Source organism: Cupressus sempervirens, chromosome 3, assembly GCF_028749045.1.
Source record: "Cupressus sempervirens isolate cs-2001-9-10 chromosome 3, ASM2874904v1, whole genome shotgun sequence".
In the NCBI taxonomy this organism is placed as follows: domain Eukaryota; kingdom Viridiplantae; phylum Streptophyta; class Pinopsida; order Cupressales; family Cupressaceae; genus Cupressus; species Cupressus sempervirens.
Window position 1 is genome coordinate 555,943,235 of NC_143120.1, and position 8,943 is coordinate 555,952,177.

The following is an 8,943-nucleotide window of genomic DNA, read 5'->3' on the forward strand; positions in this document are numbered from 1 at the left end:
GCCAAAAGGTATGAATAGCTTGGAAACTATTTTTGAGGATTGTATGACGATTATTACAGCATAAAGGCAAGGACAATAGTTTTGACAGTTTTTGGATAGAATCTTGACATTCTGTGACCTTTGTCATTGATGTCAAAGGGGCAGTGATAGTAGAGAAAATTTTGAAGTAGAGAAATACTTGTTTAGTATGAAGTATATTGTAAGGGGGAGCATATATATAAATTTTTAAAGTTGTAATAGATGTAATGTTTATTTTGTTAGTTAAGTTTTGTTACTTAACCAATTTTTCCAATTTTGTTGCTATCAGTGCCAAAGGGGGAGATTGTTGACAATTGGCTAATTGTGATATGTAATTGTTGTCATTAATGGCAACACATGATGTACAAGTTGTCAGGAAACCTTAGAAATAAAGATACTTAATGTTTGGTGATCAAAAAATTGTCAAAGTATAGAATTTGGTTTACAACAGTATATTATTTTGTTTATAACATGTTGCAAATGTCATATTATGAAAAGTGAAGTTACATGGAGATAGTATACATATTGTTGATGATGATGTGTATAACCTTAGAAGTTTGTAAAGACTATATGAAACAAAGTTAATCACGTTTTGATGAAGTAGGACAACAAAATTGAAGGAAACAATTATTTTGGTTGCAAAATAATTACTTGTCCAATTAGGGCTGACATCCTAAATGTTTACTCTAACTTGGAAAAATGAATTGTAGTCTTAGCTGACCCAACAATATTTTATGTAAAGGCATGGTGTTTATGCAAAGGACTTCTTACGATAATAAGTGTGTAATCTTGATGTATCATGTGAGGAAACTTGTGAAGCAAACTTTTGTGAAAGTGATATATGCAAATTTTTTTATGAACTATCTGGTGATCCAAGATCAAGTTGAAGGAAGGAAAATAATAGTAGATAACTTATTTGAGCAATAAGCTCTTCATGTAGTTGAAATTACATGTTTGGGCAGTGAGCTCATCTTGCATACATTACACTACAACTCCTAAAAGGGTTGGAATCTTCTACTAGGGATTTATAGTCTCCTAATAGGGACTGTTATACTGAATTTTCTCATTGACTCCTACTAGGGTCCATCCTCTAACAAAGAACATATATATTAGTATATTATCTAGTGGATATCATCCCCACCTGGGTTTTCCCTTGGCTAGGGTTTCTGTAGTTAACAAAATATGGTGTCATTAGTTATCTTTGTGTATTGTTACTATTACTAGTCAGCATTACTTTATTGATTTGTTATGAATAGTTTAAAGTAAGTAATAATATCCAGTTGGCAATTAAAGTTTGTAGATTACTAATTCACCCCCCTCTCAGTAGTAATCCCTATTTCTAACATAGCAACATAGAAAGGTTTTAACACATGTCCAGGCTGGTGAAGGAGTCACACAATCTTATGATATAGACTGTATTCATGGGATCATAGGAAAGAAAGATTAAGCCGTCAATGTTATGATATCTGACTATTGTAACATTGTAACAATGGATGGATGTGAAAATGTTAAGAAATGGACACGATCTTACGATAACTATGTCGTAAGATCATAGGCAATGTTAAAGGGTCCTCTGATGCTATGATATAGATTCTGTCATAAGATCATAAGAAGGGTAAAAGAAGGGCCCGATATTGAGATATACTAGTAATCATAAGATCATAGGGGTTGGCTTCCAAGCTAAAGATGATACAAGGGTTTTTGACCTTATTTGACGGTCGTAGGATCATAGGAATTTAAGTTGACCATAAGGATATTTTAACTTGTCCAGGATGGAAAATAAAGGGGTCTTCAACCAATAAAAATCACATGAAGGGTACAAGATGAACATTGAATGGTTGATCTATGCTTCTGTTTGACTTGACATGTTGATATAGAAGAAAAATAGTTGTGTAATAGAAAATATGATTTGGTCGATTGATTAATAATCATTTTAATTTCCTCCCATTCCTGTTAAATGTAAAATGGGCACTCTACTCATTGCTTGTTTATCTATCTACCTCATTGTGCATTAATGGCCACCATTTTTGTCTTCTGAGGGTTGTTCTTTTGGCAAAATATTGGATTTTATTGAATTTGGATTTGTTCCAAGATCAAATTTTATTGATCTATATGATCGTTCTCTATAATCTTAATGGTGGTAGTTGTACTTTGCCTTAGGATAGAAGCTATTTGAGTTATGCTTGAACTATAAAGGCATATTTAATAATCTTTCTTAGGGTCGATCCTTCTCTGTGTTCTTTGGCATGTTTTGGCATGCACATTGTAAATTCCCTTTGCCTTTGTACCTAATGACATTCTACCTTATCTCCTTCAGCCATTGATGACTGTGCAAGATCTATTTTCATCTCTTTAGTGTTTTGAGGTTGTCTTCAATTTGCATGATTGTATCTTTTGACCTATGAATGATATATACGTGAATTCTCTTCTTCCTTGATTCATTTATCTGGTTTTGTGATTTGCATGTGATTGTTTGGTTAAAACAAGTCTGGATTTGTATATCTTTTGGTGTCATAATAGTTCCAGTGTGCATGTATGGGTAGAGATAGGATTGAACACTCTATTTTGGTGCATCACCCCTTAGGTTAGAATAGGTAGATTTTCTTTCTTGCATCTCCTTCTCCCTTTTCCTCTGCAAGTGTAGTTAGGTACACCCTGACAGTAAAGGAAGCCAACCTTTTCTGGAGACTCAACCTCATAGTTCAAGTCCCATAGCTTGGAGATTGTTTCCATGTTTCACAAGGTTGTCCTTATACACTTTATTTGTGTCACACTCTAAACTCTTCTATCCAAATGATTCCATGAGTTTGGAATGCTTGGATGCTGGCTTAGAGCTCCCTATCCACGAAGTGAAAGAGAGTATATTTCAAGAATAAGAAAGCTCTCATATGAGCCTTAGAGATACTATTCTTGCTAGTAAACCATGCAATGCGAGGTTCCAAAGACAAGATGCAAGAATGAAAATGTCCCAAGGAGTTCCTCAAGGATGCAATGCAAATGAAGATTAAGCTAGAATGAAATGTAAAGTGTAGCTATGCTAAGCATGTATGAGAGTGTTGCAATCCAACTATTAGACTATATGATTTAAGCTACATGTAAAAATGAAAGCTAAGCTAAGCTAGAATGCCATGGATAAGAGCATGTAGACAAGAAAGAGAAGTTCTCCACAAAGCTCCAAAGAAACCTGTTAGAAAACCTGCAGCATAACAATATTCAAATGATGGATGGATCCTTTGAGGGGGAAATCTCTCTCCCTTTTAAAGTCATACGGATGGTAGAGATCAAGATGAAGATGGTGGATGATCAGCGGTGGAATTTGAAAAGAGGAGTGATCCATGTGCACACACAAGTCAACCAATAGAATATAAGTTGACTTGTCATACAAGACAAAAGTCACAAAGCCTTTTCTTTTAATTGCAAAATAGAAAAAGGACTTTATCTGTGCACTTTAAGTGGGTTAGAAGAATGGGGTCTTTTATTTAATTAAAAGGGGACATGTTCTTTTAATCAAATAATGAACTTAGGATAGCATAGTCAAACTATAGGTTATAATCAAATAAATTGATTATTAGCAATTTGGTCTAGGTAAATGATTAAATTAGTTTAGCCAAAATGTTGAAAAGGGGGCTAATAGTCTAGATGACCATTTTTAGGTGATTAAATTTGCCCCTCTTTGACTAATGCGTGATAGATCTGGAAACACATTATGTCAAAGAAAATAGAAAGCCAAGTAGGCAGTGATAGATATAGATATCTGATTTTGAAGAACAAAATGTAGAAAAAGACAGCAAGTCCTAAATGTATAGCCTAATAGTGGTAGTACTGAACACTAGGAAAAGATGATGTCAGAATTCAAGAAGAATGCTAACACTTAGTAAAGTAGATAGATCGAGAACAAGTGAGAAGATCAAACAAATGCTCCTAAGAAATAGATAGTTGTAGTAATTAGTGATAGAGTATTTCTGCCCCCTCGGGATCAAAATTGAAATGAGGTAAGGGGATGCAAAAACTGGCTAGACATGAGAAAATTAGAATATAGCAATGTCCAAGATGACAAATAGATGATTAGAACCCAAGAATGACTATTAAAAAAATGATAAAATGCCCCAGTTTGACTAGAGTTGACCTCGAAGGATATAGCATAAAAATTAGGTCAAAACGAGTAGAAAGGTGATTTTAGACATGAAATAGTGAATTGAAGTAGATATGAAGTATGAAAATGATGAAGACATGAAGAAATGAAGATGCCCTAGTGATGATTCAGAGATTAGACCTCAAAAGATCAGCTAACTGCTCAGAAGAAAGTAGAATTTTAAAAGATAATTTTGACCATCAAGATGAACTCGAACTTGGATTTCGAGCTTGAAAATGAATCTAGGACGTTGAAATTATTTAAGAGGTCAAAAATTTATATAATGTGATGATAAGATAGAAAATAGATGAAGTGAAAGATTAAGAAGGTGAAAAGACATGAACAAGAAGAAAGTAAAGAAATATATGAAAGGAGTTAGCTGATATGTCCACAAAAAGATGAAGAGAGAGCTCTCCCCATATGCAAGAATGCAAGACTAAGCTAGAAATGAACCTAAAATGCAAGCTAATATGAAAAGTGGTTTACCAACAAGAAGTGTATAGCATTTAGACTCTTAATTTCATCATTGAGCATTTATTAAGGACATCATGAGATGATACAACCATCATTAGTATAACTATGAGGATATGAATATGATCGAGATCAGGTAGGTATGTGGAAATCCAATCTAAGCATCAAAGACATGTAAGTCAAGATAATTACGTGATTAGATTCCCTAAGTTTAATTTAGCAAGATTACACCTGTATCAAGGCATAAGTGCCAAGATAAACCCTGAGTGCGGTCTTGCAAAATAGTCAAGGATGATACATTTGTAAGTCAAAATGTTGAATAGGACAAGCATAAATGCTTACAACACTATAGACAAACAAAGTATACCCACAAGCAGAAATCAAGAAAATATGTCCCATGCCCCCAGTCTTCTAGTCAATGACATCCTCGAAAGACTATTAGGGAGGGAACACATGACAACACACAAAGTAGATAAAGGTCAGCATAAGTTAGTCGTTTAAGTGTTTAAAGTGCATGTGTGTAAGTCACTTGGCCATTTCTTCAAGACTTGATTTTGATAGTGAGAAATATCATGACATCGGAGACCATAGGTAAACTATCTGAAAAGTGTTGAAAAACACTTGATGTCAAGGTGGGGGAAGTGTTGAGAAACACTATTTTGTGAGTTGTCCAAGAAACCCTAATGCACAAGAATACCTCAATAGGCTAAGAAGTTGTGCCCCAAAGATGAGGACAAGAAACAATTCCAAGCTAGGAAATGTGTAGCAAAATAAGTGATTGAGATTGATAAACAGAGGTGCAAGGGTCTCAAGTAGCACCTGTTTCCAGATTTTCACCACTTGACAGATTTTTCAAGACTTTTTTCAAATTTTTTGTATTTTTGTATTTTTGATTTTTTTGGTGATACATCAAAGTGCCTATTGCTAGGTTTTCACTAAGAAGATCTTTTTTTTAGGACATTTTCTGATTTCTAGGATTTTTTCAGGATCATATATGATTTTTTTTGGATTTTTTTAGAAGGTTTTAGATATCACTAGTTCTCAAGCAAGATCACATCATTTTCTCCCAATGTCTAGCAAGGTATAGGATATAATGGAGCAACGAGCCAGTGGATAAGCAAAGATGGATGAAAAAAGAGTATGAAGCAAGTGAAAGTGATCCTCAAGGACTGACTCCTCAAGAGTACCCAAGCTATGGAAAGAGGTGAAATAGTCATATGAAGCATATTTTGGATAAGCAATGGAAGTAATGAGAAAGATAGCAAGTAGGATAAGCAATGAAGCCAACAAGTGAGATAGCATGAAGTGTGTAGTCCAAAAGAGTAGCCATGTCAAGAGACCTATGAGAACCATGTTTCATTTATTATGATCAAGACCAAGGGGTCAACTAGATAGTATAGCAATGGGATAGAGCGATAAGAATAAAGCTCAAGATAGAGGCTATGAGTGAATGGGAGAGCACAATAGAAAATCTGGTGGATAAGATAGCCAATATGCAAAGATAGCTCAACATTGTCAAGATCAAAGAGAGAAGAGGGGATAAATGGATGATGGAAGAATTACGCATGATGCCTGTTTGCCAGGTTTTCATCATGGTAGTTATCTAAGGTGCCACAAGAAGTAGTTTTCACCATAGGATAAATTTATTTCTTTTTAATTTTGCTACCAAGGTGCCACAAGATGTGGTTTTCACTAAGGCACATTTTCATTTTTTTTCATTTTTCTATTTTTTCTTCTTTTTTTTTAATTTTTTTTTTAGAAAGAGCTGAAGCTGTTTGAATGTAGATAATGCTCCTATAGAAAAGATAAGTCATGATAAGCCAAGACCATAGAAAAGTATGCTCAAAGGTATTGATAGGGTGATGAAAGAGAAATGGTAGTAGGAAGAGTATATGGAGGATAATAGTTCATGTGTAGAAAGTTAGTGTAAGCTTTAGAGGATTTCATGAGGATAGTTGAAATATTGTACAAGATCAACATTGACACACACCTTGAAGGGTACTGGAATGATGGAGGAATCATGGATGAAGTAGCTTGAGGTTTAGATGTATGAGGTGGTAGAAGAGATTTGGAAAAAAGTGGAGTGGAAGGCTTTGGAATAATTTTAGGAAGATTTTTGGAAGAAGATGGAATGGAAGCCTTTGGAAGCTTGAATGTCAACTTTGAAATATTTTCAATATTCAAGTCTTTTAAAAGAGACTTGGGAATCCACATAGCTTTAGATTTTCCTCATTCTTTGGGTGCTTGAGATTGCATTTGTATAATGATGGATTTAGGAACCCATATTTTCTTTGGTTTAGCTCTTTGAGTAGTGGACCTTTGTGGTCTCTTTTGTGCATTCTCCTTCTTAGCATTCACATGTCAATTAGATGGGACATAGTGATCTTTCTTTTTCAATGGATTCTTATGTTTATTCTCACTTCCAAAGGACTTGGGATTTGTGGATGAATAAGGATTATATGACTGGTTTAGATGTATAGATGGGTGAAAAGTCATCAAGGATGAGTGTCTTTGTTGATCTTGAGGTATTATAGGAGAGCTAGGGAATGAGCTATGAGTGAATGTAGGAGATGGAGGAAGATAAGGCCCCAATATGGATGGAAGGTTTGAATGCTTTAGCTTAGATGGATAAGGAACAAGGATAGATTTAGAAGATGCAAAGGGATAGTGGGAAGGGATATCAACATCTTTAGAATGAGCAACATGGTCAAAGCCATCAATAGACTCATAAGTACCTTTGATAGGAACAACATTTTTAATATAAGCACTTGAAGCTTGAGCACAATTTTGAAGTGGATGTGGAGAATTAGAACATGAGGGGATGATTTGATCTTGACAAGTAGCTTTGGATAGCATATGAAGAGAACTTTTCTCATAATTTTCAGTAAGCTCAAGGGAGATAATGGAAGTGGTATCTTCATCATACTTGGGGGGTGGAAAAGATATAGGATATGGAGGGGAAAAATATTGAAAGAGATGAAAGGGTGCTTGATCTTGATCTTTCTTGAAATTTATAGCTTTTTCTTTTTGAGAGTCCTCTTGACATGGAGCCACTTCCAAGGACAAGGGAGAATGAAGAGTGAATGGAGTAGTGTTTGGATTAGGCATAGTAGTGCATGAAGGTTGAGGATGTTTAGGATTAGTAGCATGTAAAAGGTTTGCAACCAAGTGAAGGTTAGCTTGAGTTTTTTTTAGAGGTAGCCCTTGAGGATACACGTAGTCAATGTGGAAAGCATTAGGTTCCTTTTTTGATAGAGGCATGTTGGAAAGCTTTGAAGTGTTGGGAGATGCATGAGTGTTGGAAGAAGTAATGGAGCCACTACTAGACATAGGTTCATCAATGTAATCTTTCTCAAGAGAAGTATCCTCAGCACATGAGTCACTAGAGGTTCCAAGATCAACAATCTCATCATCAATGAGATCTTGGATTTTATGTTTCAACTCTATACAATCAGAAGTAGCATGGTCATTAGATTGATGATAGGCACAATAGGTATCCAAGAATGGATTTCCATAGGAGCTAGACTTAGGCAACATGATGAGCTTGGTGCCAAGAAGTGTTCTCAAAATGTCATCATAAGAATTCCCCAAGGGAGTAAAATTTCTCTCAAAAGTATGTCTACAGTCCTTGGGTTGTTTCTCAAGTGAATAGAACGCATCCATGTCTTCACTATTATCTTGGTCAAAGATAGGTCCATCATGAAATTTTGGCATAGGCTCAAAGGAGGTATCACTTGCTTGTTCTCTAAAGAGGTCTTTAGATCTAGAAGATGAAGACATTTGATGTCTTGAAGTGGAGCATGTAGACCTAGAGGAAGAGGATGACCTCAAAGAAGGTGACTCACATGCATGTAAAGACCTTAAGGAAGATTCATGTAATGATGAAATCTTCTCCTCCAACCTTTTCTCAAGTTTAGACTTCATTTCTGTCATACGTTTAGAGAGATGAAGGTAAGAAAGATCATTTGTCTCTTCTAGTTCTTTGTATTGTGCATATAGATCTTGAAACTCTTTAGTGACATGGAGGATATCATGATCATCTAGATTTGGTTGAAGTTTAGTATTACAAGGTTTAGATCCCATAGTTTTAGATGCAAAGACAAGCATAAAAGAGCCTAGAAGATAACTTGATGTTGAAACTATAGGAGGTAGAGTGTTTACTTGCCAAGATAGTAGAGAGAGATTAAAGTGACTTGTCAAACAATATGTCCAAGAAACTTACGACATGAATGACTCAAGTCAATAGCTAGGCAAGATGCCCAAATAGCCAAATAGATAGAGCAAGCAAGGTGACAAGTGAACAACTCTCCAACCAAAGAGTG